Source organism: Pinus tabuliformis, chromosome 1_2, assembly GCF_031772625.1.
Source record: "Pinus tabuliformis cultivar Carrire ecotype Pingquan chromosome 1_2, CPIR1, whole genome shotgun sequence".
In the NCBI taxonomy this organism is placed as follows: domain Eukaryota; kingdom Viridiplantae; phylum Streptophyta; class Pinopsida; order Pinales; family Pinaceae; genus Pinus; species Pinus tabuliformis.
This window is the reverse complement of record NC_142298.1, coordinates 742,606,385-742,618,492: the sequence shown is the minus strand read 5'-3', so window position 1 is coordinate 742,618,492 and position 12,108 is coordinate 742,606,385. Positions and strand designations below refer to the sequence as shown.

At 37.9% G+C, this 12,108-nt stretch overlaps 1 non-coding gene across 1 annotated transcript; it reads right to left on the bottom strand.

Annotated features, from left to right (window-relative positions):
• Nucleotides 1-7,813: 7,813 nt before the first annotated feature.
• LOC149207900 (U4 spliceosomal RNA) lies at nt 7,814-7,961 on the bottom strand. The gene has a single exon (XR_016253150.1). It is a non-coding gene; the product is annotated as a U4 spliceosomal RNA (small nuclear RNA).
• Between the last annotated feature and the right edge of the window lie 4,147 nt (nt 7,962-12,108).

Genomic DNA, 12,108 nt, shown 5'->3' with positions numbered 1-12,108 from the left:
CAGAACGGTATGTTGGTCACACAATTCAGCATTTATGAGCGCCTGGTTCAAGAGCTTTTGTGTAAGATTTTATGTATGGCTTCATATCTAATTCACGCCATTGTCACTGGTTCGTTTCACCTCCGCTCGGGGTTCTTCCCGCACCCTTGCCTGGCTCAACTTGTTTGGAAGCTCGCTTGGTTAACTGGTGTTGTTGGGCTTCTCTGCGCTCAGATTTTCTCCCGTCAGCTCCGCCTTCTTCCCTTTCTCAGTCGGCCTGTCATTCAAAGTATGCCTCGCCGTCGAGGAGTCCCGCGCAGAAGAAGCAACACTGGGAACAAAGGAAGAACCTCTCGGCCTGCTCCACAAAATGTCATACCCATTGCGTCGGCCTCCCCTTCATCTCCGCCCCTGGGTCAAGCTGGGCCTCTTCCGCACAATTCATTTCAGACTACCAGGTTCACCTTCCACAGTAGGCTCAACAGGCCTGTATTGACGGCCAGCATCACAGTCATTCTCGCTGAGGAAGAGAGTAATCCTACCAGCTCGGCTCACACTACTTCCTCTCAATCTCAGGAAGATAGTGTCCTTCAAGGGGAAAGGGCCGGGGTGGTGTCTAACGCTGACAATATGCAGGATGACACCCCTGTTTCTGAAGCGCCTCTGCATCCGGCCGACTCAACTCAGAACGAGATTCTGGCCTGTGGACCATCTCATCGTGCAGGCTGCATTCTCAACCTGGTGACTACTCCTGAAGGCGGCATTGAAGGAAATGATGACAATGGCTTCGTCACATGGGTCGCTTTGTCTAGCCAGGTGGATAAGAACATGCCTGACTCTCTGTTGGGTCCCTATAATACTAGTGATTACCCCATTACTATTGTAGTTATACCCCTTATTTATATTGTTGTGCCCCTATTACCCCCATATTGTTATTTCTGTGCCCCATAGAATCCCTCTATTGTTATTTTTGTGGCTTTATATTATTATTGTTAGGTCGGCTGGATTATATTGTGACTCCCTAGACTCCTATATATAGAAAGGAGGTTTTGTCATTTGTATCATCCAAGAATTGTTCATTTATGTAATGTAAAGGAGGTTGCCCCCTCGAAGAGGCTGAATTCTAAGGCGTGGATCTCTCTTTTCTATCTTTTTGTGAGCTGGTTTCATAACATTTGGTATCAGAGCTTTGGATTCTAGGGTTTCGCTGCTCCAAACAGGTCATCGTGGCATTTTCGCTATAACTTTTTTTCTGTGACGTTTCAGAAGTCGCAAAAAAAACCCATTTGAGAAGAATTGGCGCTAAACCTTGGGTCCGAATTTCAGAGCTTTTCTCGCGACATTTTCGGAGATATGATCTGAGGAAGTTGGTCTTTTTGCAGACTCCTGAATTACATTCAAAACAGGTGACCTGGGGAAAATCGTCATAACTCTCTCTCTGAGGATCGGATTGAAATTTCGTAAAAAGGTACAGAAAGAGGACGGAATGTAGTTTCTTTTGTATGTGTTTCAGATTCAAAGGTTGAAACAGTGACTCGTGGCACGTCGTACAAGTTCGCTCTACTGAACCAGTCTAAAAGCAAGTCACGGTGGGAGATTTCACATAACTCTTCCTGGGAGAATCCAATTTGGCTCAGACTTGTGGCATTGGAAAGAGGACGCAGAAGGCTACTACAGGTAGAAATTTCAGAATTGGATGATCCGAAATTACAGAGATACATCAGATTCAATATCAGGCTTCTATAAAGTGAAAAAAGGTGTGTAGTTTTTTTTTAATTTTTGTGTAAGCTTGGTTTAACGGAATTCAAAGGGCATAGTAAAGCATTATTATCGGTAACTGATGCCCCGAGGAAAGAAAATGCAAACACCTAGTAAGGAACCTGAAAGCTCTAGCATGACTCATGAAGAAGAGGAAGAAATGCTACATGATATATCAAAATTACAAGAACAAGTGCAACAAATGTCACGCTCACAAAAGCTAACAGAAGCTAAGATAAGTGGCGTGGAATCTAAGGTAAATGGCGTGGAATCTAAGATAAAGGGAATGGAAGCTAAGATGGATGGCATGGAAGCTAAGATTGACGCTAAAATTGATGGCATGGACGCTAAAATTGATGGCATGGATGATAAGATGGATGAATTGAAGAAGTTGCTACAAGAAAGGGTCACTAATGGTGAAAAGGTAGTAAAGGAAACTCATGATGAGAACAAAAGAAATGTTAATCATGATTCCATAGACTCTAATGTTGGATCGAAGACTCACCATGTTCCAAAAATCGATATGAGGAAGTTTGATGGCAAGGATCCCGCCACATGGATATTACAGATGGAGCAATTCTTCGATCTCAATAATGTGCAAAACACACAAAAGGTACGTATGGCAACTTTATATTTGGAACCAAATCAGTTTGTATGGTATCAATGGCTTTGTTCTCGTAAACAATTTATCACTTGGGCAATTTTTACGGAAGAATTGATAGCACATTATGAGGATACAAAAAGCAACACTTTTTTTAGCCAATTGATAAGTCTCAAACAAAAGGGTTCAATAATGGAGCACATTGAGGAGTTCCAAAAATTGAACATAAGGGTAAAAGATATTCCAGAGGAGCATAGGATTGATGTGTTCATAGGGTCTTTAAAGGATAATATCCAACATGATGTGCGCCTTTGGGAACCTGATTCATTAGAGAAGGCATTCAGGTTAGCAAGAAAAATGGAAAGCAAAATTATGGCAACTAGGAAGCATACCATTCACAACTATAAAGACGGAAGTGTTGTTGCCCATAGTCTTCCACAACCTACAAGGTTGACACCACAACAATTGGAAGAAAAAAGAGCAAAAGGGCTTTGTTACAGTTGTGATAGCAAATACACAAAAGGTCATAAGTGTGCTGAGAAGAAATTATTCTACATAGATTGTGAAGAGGAAGAAGAAAAGGAGCAAGAAAGGTCAAAAGAAGAGGATATATTCCAGGAACAAAGCCTAGATGAAGAACAAATAAATCCGACCATATCTTGTAATGCATTGGCGGGAATTACCACTCCTCAAACCATCAAGATAGAAGGACAAATCAAGAAGAAAAAGGTAATAGTGTTGATTGATTCAGGAAGCACCCACAATTTTATTCATTGTAGGGTAGCAAAAGAATTGAATTGCTTCCTATATCCAGCACCAGAGTGTCAAGTGATGATTGCAAATGGAGGAACAATAAATTGTTCTGGAAAGTGCCATAATATCAAGCTATCCATGGGAGAATATGTATTGACTAGCCCAATGCTTTCCATTCCAATGGGAGGTGCTGATGTTGTACTAGGAGTCCAATGGCTACAATCCTTGGGTACAATAGCTTTTAATTTTCAAGAACTTTTCATGAAATTTTCTGTGGAAGGAAAGGAAGTTGAATTAAGGGGTATTGCAGGGAAACCAGGAAAGATAATCAGCTCTAATGGCATGACAAAGCTTCTAAAAAAGGAGCAAAGAGGTGTAATTGCACAATTATGTTCGCTAGATGTTTCCACATTGGAATCATCTATTTCTCCAGATCTCCAAAAAGTCCTGGACAATCATTCCAAGGTATTTGAGACTCCCAAAGGTCTCCCACCTATGCGTGATCATGATCATGCTATTCATCTGATTCCAGGAAGTGTTCCTCCAAACATCAGGCCGTACAGATATCCCTATGTCCAAAAAAGTGAAATTGAACGTATGGTTGCAGAAATGCTAGAGGCTGGTATAATTCAACCGAGTCAAAGTTCTTTCTCAGCTCCAGTAGTATTGGTGCACAAGAAGGATGGATCATGGCGCATGTGTCCGGATTATAGGGAGCTCAACAAGCTCACTATTAAAGATAAGTTCCCCATTCCTGTTATTGATGAATTACTGGATGAATTGCATGGATCAATTTACTTCACCAAGTTGGATCTTCGTTCGGGATATCATCAAATCAGAATGAAGATTGAAGACATTCCGAAAACGGCATTTAGAACTCATGAGGGTCATTATGAATTTTTGGTCATGCCTTTTGGCCTTACCAATGCACCTTCAACATTTCAAGGTTTGATGAATTCAATTTTCAAACCATTCCTTAGAAAATTTGTGTTAGTATTTTTTGATGATATACTAATCTACAGCAAGTCTTGGAAGGATCATGTTGAACATGTTGACAGGGTGCTACAACTATTGGAGGAGAAACAATTATATGCAAAAAGATCCAAATGTTTCTTTGGAGTCCAGGAGGTGGAATATTTGGGTCATATTGTATCTCATGAAGGAGTTAAGGTAGACCCTAGCAAAATTAAAGCCATTAAGGAATGGAAAATCCCCACATCCATAAAGCATCTGCGAGGATTTCTTGGGTTGACAGGGTATTATCGCAAGTTTGTTAAGAATTATGGGAGAATAGCAGCACCTCTAACAACATTATTGAAGAAAGATTCATTTTCATGGACTCCGGAAGCAACAAAGGCCTTTGAACATCTTAAAGAGGCAATGTGCCAAGCACCGGTCTTAGCTACACCGGACTTCACAAAAACCTTTATTGTGGAATGTGATGCTTCAGGAAATGGAATTGGTGCTGTTCTAATGCAAGATGAAAGACCCATTGCTTTTGAAAGTCGTCCAATCAAGGGAAAGTTTTTAAGCAAAGCTATTTATGAGAAGGAAATGTTGGCAATACTCCATGCACTTAAGAAATGGCGACCCTACCTAATGGGAAGACACTTCAAGGTAAAAACGGATCATGATAGCCTTAAATACTTTTTAGAACAAAGATTATCCTCTGAAGAGCAACAAAAGTGGGTCACAAAGATGTTGGGTTATGACTTTGAAATCATCTACAAAAAAGGGAAGCAAAATGTGGTGGCAGATGCACTCTCAAGAAAGGATGAGGATGTGGAAGCATTGTTGTGTGCCATTTCTATTATCCAACCAGATTGGATAAACGAAGCAAGGGAGGAATGGAAGAATGACGAAGAAGTGTGGGCACTTATTCGAAAGCTACAACAAGATTCCAGTACTTCTGATACATTTAGCTGGAAAAATGATTCGTTATGGTACAAAGATCGCTTATACCTCTGTAAGAATTCCCAGCTAAAACAAAAGATTCTTATGGAATTGCACACTTCTCCCTTAGGAGGGCACTCAGGATTTTTAAAAACTTACCACAGGGTTAAGAAGGAATTTTTTTGGGATGGCCTTAAATCAGATATTCAAAAGTTTGTGGCGGAATGTTTGGTTTGCCAACAAAATAAAGTTGAAACAATTAAGACACCGGGTCTATTACAACCTTTATCCATTCCAAGCCAACGTTGGGAGGAGGTTTCAATGGATTTTATCACAGGTTTACCCAAGTCTGAGGGAAAGAGTGTCATCATGGTGGTAGTTGACAGACTTACCAAGTATGCACACTTTTGTGCATTATCACATCCATTTAAAGCCAGTACAGTTTCTACTGCATTTATGGAAACAGTTCAAAAGCTACATGGAAACCCAAAGATTATTGTAAGTGACAGAGATCCCATTTTCACTGGAAATTTTTGGACAGAATTATTTTCTTGTCTTGGTACTCAGTTAGCTCATAGCTCATCTTATCATCCTCAATCTGATGGGCAAACTGAGATAGTAAACAAATGTTTGGAAGGATATCTTCGTTGCTTTGTATCTGATAAACAGACACAATGGGTCAAATGGTTGCCTCTGGCTGAATGGTGGTATAACACTTCCATACAGCAACAAAAATGACCCCATTTATGGCACTTTATGGGTATCAACCACCATCCATCACATCATATTTAAGAGAAAATTCTAAGGTTCAGGCAGTGGAACATCACATCGAACATCAACAACAAGTCCTCCAACTCTTAAAGGATAACCTCGTGTTGGCACAAAATAGAATGAAACAACAGGCAGATCAACATCGCAGTGAAAGAAGTTTTGATGTAGGTGATTGGGTATTCCTACGGCTACAACCATATAAGCAAATGTCCCTAAAGCAAGCTAAGAAGGATAATAAATTATCACCAAAGTATTATGGTCCGTACAAGGTGTTGCAAAAGATTGGTACTATGGCATACAAATTGGAGCTTCCTGCAGCTTCTCGATTGCACCCAGTTTTCCATGTTTCATGTTTAAAGAAGGTTATAGGTGACAAGCTCCCAATTCAAACAATATTGCCAGAACTTGACGAGGAAGGAAAAATTATATTGGAACCGGAAGCAGTCACAGAAACAAGAACTCGACAGCTACGAAATCGATCAATTTCAGAGTATCTTATCAAGTGGAAGAACTTATCCGCTGAAGATTCCACATGGGAGGATGAGAATTTTATGCAGAAGTATCCAGAACTACTCAAGCGTTGAGGACAACACTTTTTTGAAGGAGAGGGGCATGTTGGGTCCCTATAATACTAGTGATTACCCCATTACTATTGTAGTTATACCCCTTATTTATATTGTTGTGCCCCTATTACCCCCATATTGTTATTTCTGTGCCCCATAGAATCCCTCTATTGTTATTTTTGTGGCTTTATATTATTATTGTTAGGTCGGCTGGATTATATTGTGACTCCCTAGACTCCTATATATAGAAAGGAGGTTTTGTCATTTGTATCATCCAAGAATTGTTCATTTATGTAATGTAAAGGAGGTTGCCCCCTCGAAGAGGCTGAATTCTAAGGCGTGGATCTCTCTTTTCTATCTTTTTGTGAGCTGGTTTCATAACACTCTCCGCAACATGCAGACTAAGGCCAGTTCATCACCGACGGGTGGCACTCTTGCCTTTGCTCTGTGTAGTTTTTGCTATGTGTCTTCGTTTCCAAGTCTCTGGTCCTGTGTCTGGTTTATGTTCTTGTTTAAGCTCGTGGCGCTAGCCAACCTGCTCTCTGTTTGCAGTTACAACTATGGGTTTGATGGGTACCATTTTGTCTTTTTGTTCATGGCAGGCATGATAGCATGCGTCTTAGTAAAATCTCTAAAGATGTTAGCTATGTCATGTTAGAATTAGAATAGAAATATCTCTCGGGAACATGGTCTAACACAAAATCTTTTGAAGTCTGTAATTTTAAAACAGCAGAAAGCATGAAATGTATATCTCTGAATCTCTGGCTGAGGGCTGGCATCTGCCCCCTCTGAGGTCTCGACCTCCTTGTACATAAATTTTCTCTTTTTTAATAGAATTAGAAAAAATAGTTTAAATTAATTTTAAAAGATTAATTTCTCTATTAATTAAGAAATAATAAAAAAATCTACACTTAATTAAAAAATAAAAACAAACAAATATTAATTCTATAATACAAACTCACTTAACATTTAAAATAATAATAATTCAAAAACCGTTACAACTATAAACCAAATATTTAAAATACTAATAAATTTCAAACAATTACATTACAACCATAAACCAAATATATTAATTCTATGATACAAACGCACTTAACATTTAACAATAATAATAATTAAAAACCGTTACAACTATAAACCAAATATTTAAAATAATAATAAATTTCAGACAATTACCAACATAAACCAAATAGGTTAAAATATTAGACTAACAACAAATGTCAATAAACTAAAAACGTAATATCATAAAAAATAAATCGGAATATTTAAAAATATAATATTCTCATAAAAGATAAATAGAAATATATAAAAATATAATATTCAATATTTAAAAATTTAACATTTAATTTATAGTTTTGATATGTTAGGGCCCGAGCCCAAATATTAATATAAACTAAAAACATAGTATCATAAAAATTAAACCAACCTTAAAAACATGAAATTCAATTTATAATTTAGAAATATAACATTCAATTTATAGTTTTGAATTGTTAGGGCCCGAGCCAAAGGCGAGCCCACCAAAAATTCTCGGAGGCTTAGGCGTAGCCCAAGCCAACGAGGGGGGTTGGAAATAGTTTTCAACCAGCAATTGACGCGCCTCGGTTTTACCTCACTAGCTGCGTCATTGCCCCAAGCGCAAAGATACTTGAGAAATGCTCATTACTGCCTTTTATAGTTCTTTACTTCTGTAATTGTATTTCCCTCATACGTGTGGGACTAATTTGATTCCTCCTCCAAATACAGGTCCCGCAAAACCATAAGGAGGTGACTGTAAAGAATTGGAACTCCACTGTATGTTTATTGCAGTATTATCCTACTTGCTGTTCACGCAAAACCATTGCAAGTTCGGGTGAGAGGAGGAGATTGTGGAAGGGACCATCGAGGCAAGAATTTGCTAGCAACACATTTCTGCAAGCTGGTCTCCAGGCCTCTTTTCTCTCAATATTGTTTTATACTACCTACCAAACCCATCGACTCGGAGTTTAAGAGAAGCTCTGCATGCATCTGTTTCATTGCTGGGGTAAGAATTGAAATAGATCCGGGCAGGACCATACCCTTCAGTAACAGTGGGTGACCTTGGTGTTAACAATCATACATTGCATTCACATGTGCAGCAGAAATAAAATTGCAAGCTGTTGAAACAACACACAGACATTATCCTCCTTCCGCTTGGAAACTATGTTCAAGTTCCTTAACTCCATGAAGCATGGTTTCCCACAGAGATGCTAGTAATTTTATTGGACAAACTAGAACTGTTATTTTTTTTTATTTCAGTGTGAAAAATGCTGAAATTTGTATTAACAAAATCGCCCGTACATAAATCACATTGGGAGTATTTTTTTTCTACATTCACCAAAATGATCAATATATAATTTATCCATAACCATGCCTCATGTAGCATGGATAGGAAAACAGATATTTTTATGATCTAGTATCAACAAAATTAAAAACCAAATCATTCCCTACAGTATCTTTCTGAGATATATCCAAAAATTAACCTATTAAAGCAAGATACAAAGATAATCCCAAAACAGTATAACAAACAGTAATAACAAAAACAGAGAATCACCATCATAATAACAAATTGGGGAAATTGGTCTACCAGAAGAAGCGGCTACATAATGTTACCTTTACCAGTATTACTTCAACAACCATATTGTAGGGAAATTTTGCCGAATTTTGGATTGCCACTGAATTTCAGTACAGCAGGTCAATACCGCTGAATCTTGTGACTATGATATAGATAAGTCATTGCTCTGACTTTGCCTCTTTGCCATTTTGACTAACAAGATAACTCAAAGATTTAAATCTTTGATGTTAGATTTTGAAATATTCTGAAAATTAGATAGATAAAAATCACAATTGATTTTGCTCTTATCTATTAAATTTCCAAAATATTCTGAAATTTGTCATCTAAAAAATGACTTGCCCAGATTAATAGCATTTCCTTCCATACAAAATCTTCATTCAAGAAACTTGCAAATCAATGAAACGATTCCTTTCCCTCTCATGGAAGATTGATTCTTCACAGGTCTGATCAGTCAAGGTACCAAAAGATTGTGAATTTGGACTGAGGTGAAAAAAAAGGCCTCTGGAGGCTGACAGAAGAATCTTGCACTGGCATCATGTCCCCCCCCTTATGGAACCTGGATGCATTCTCCTCTGATAGAATTAAGGAGAATATTAATGGGGAACCAAATCCCAAATGGGAAATGCCACTGCAGTAGTAAGACTTGCAACATTGTGGACATCACCACGGAAGAGGCAGCCTTTCTCTCTGCCTATTTCCTTGAAATGGGATAACAGGGACATTCCTTAACAGCAGCATATTTGGCAAGAGAAACCATCCCTGATTCAGTCCAAATTCAAAAGGTCTGATCTTTAGTATAAAGTTTTAGACTTTGCAGGGGTTTAAGCAGGGCCTATTTTGGTGCTTAGCCAATTTGGATCCTACGGTGAAATATTCACAGCTGAAGTGGATGGGTTTGCTCTCTACTAGTTAATTCAAATGGTATAACAGGGGGCATTCCTTAACCGCAGCACATTTGGCTAGGTAAGTCATCTCTGGTTCAGTCCACATTCAAACGGCCTGATCTCTACTATAAAGTTTAGACTATGCAGGGTTTAAGCAGCGCCTATTTAGGTGCCTGGCCAATTTGGATCATAGGGCAAGATATTCAAAGCTTAAGTTAATGATTGAATTCCATTTTGAAAAACATTTTTCATCGCTGACTCGGTTTTTAGTGGTGATGAGAGGGACTGAAGCTCAAACGTGACTGTGACAAGAGGTGCTGATAACACCATATCCGAGTTTGACCAGAGGGACCGAGAACCAATTCGGTTTGATATATGATTTGATGGCAGTAACAAGTATGTAATTTCCCAATTAAAATTATCAATAGGCAGACGGTAAGGATTTATTTTTATAAAAAATTAATTTAATAGTAAAGGGTATAGATTTTAAAGATAGTTATGCAATTTAAAATTTAATTTTAAAAAGGGTATAAAATAAAAAAAAAAATATATATATATATATATATATATATATATATTTATTTATTGATTATTAAATGAATTATAGTTATTTTGGCATGTAATATTGATAAAGCATGATATTATAACAAAGTTTTTAATAAATTAGAAATTTTTATGATAAAGTGAAAATATATATATAATAATTTAAAATAAAATTTTAATTTAATTTACTTTTAAGATTTTTTTGATCCTGGTAAATATGAAATGTATCATGTGGGTTGATATTTATCAGTGTTTACTAATCATTTAATTTATATCGTTGCGTTAGTTTGTTAGCTCAATTTAAGTTATGAGTGCAATTAGCCTTGATCTTGCTACGTTATTACATTTCCAACATATGAAAAAGGAACACGATTTTAATGATGTTGATACTTAGGAAAGCAGTGGTAGGAGAGGGCGGAGTGATCTTTTGCCCCAAAGAACAATCAGAATTCAGATATGTTTGAGGTCTAGGTACAATTAATAACCAGGCTGAATTTTTGGCTTTATGGAAAGGTTTGGAGCTTGCCATAAGCAAGGATATCAAGAGAATAAAAGTCTTAGGGGATTCGATGATTGTCATAAGGCTAATCTTCAAATCTAAGTTCGAAAGAGGCCCCCCAATCCCGCTATTATGAACAGGATAGCCTTGCAATTAGAAAATTTTGAGGAGATTTCTCTCTTCCACATATTCAAACATCTAAACATGGAAGTGGACAAACTTGTCAATCGTGGGGCAGCACGTGGGCAAGGTATACTAGAATTAAATCAAGGCTAGAGGATTTTCTCCCCGCTTCCATGAGACACAACCACTTGTTTTTTGTCGAATTGGTAGGCCAATTCGGTCACTCCTTGTCCGACGAGAGAGGCATTGAATTTGAAGGTCTTTCCTATAGTGTTATAGTTGTCTTTGTGTTCCTAACACTTGGCGCTAAAAGTAAATGGAATACAGTGTGTGGAGGTGGCGAGTACAGCACGTCTCATCCATTAAATTTAAGATTATGTCAACCAGACAGATGGTTGGGTTATTAGATTTGTTTTAAATGGGAATCGACATGCAAATCCTTGTCGATGATCCAACCTCACTTCTCCATGGCATCAATCTTTAATGCCTCACTTTGCTCTCCTGGTTCAGTCTTTAATTTCATGGCAAATTACATTCCATGTGCAAGTTTCTAGATTTGGTTCGATCCATAATTAATGTTTCTCCTCTAGCATCTCCTCCACAAATTTGATAAATAGTTATTATATATTCAAGGGCTCTTCAGGAATTCCTCGCCATTTTCTCTTGTTATGCATCTTTTACAGTGGTTTCACCTTTTGAGTTTCGAAAGATAGGAAATGGCCACCTTTGGGGATCATCCTCTTGAGAATGATCTAGAGCATTGGAAACAGTCAGTTGAAAATCTATTTAAGGTTTTAATGGGCATGATGGAAATTTCAACCAAAATATTGGAGCTAGTGGAAAGCGAGAAGGAAGCAAGGTTTGATATGTTGGAGAAATGATGTGAATGGTTGCAGCTGAGAATGGATAAAAAAATTGCAAGTCTAGAGGCTAAATTGCTTATGTTGAAAATGCATGCCAATAGGGACGCTCTGACAGCAGGTGAACTTGGACTCAAGCTGGACAATTCAGAACAAGGAACTGGCAACCAGGCGACTGAAGCTAGTGTTAAAGCAACTTGTGAAGGCTCGTCTCACAGCAAATAAATAAATTGGGATCATATAGAAAAAGTTGGGCCCTCCAGGGTTTTTAAATTTTCATGTGTTTTTATG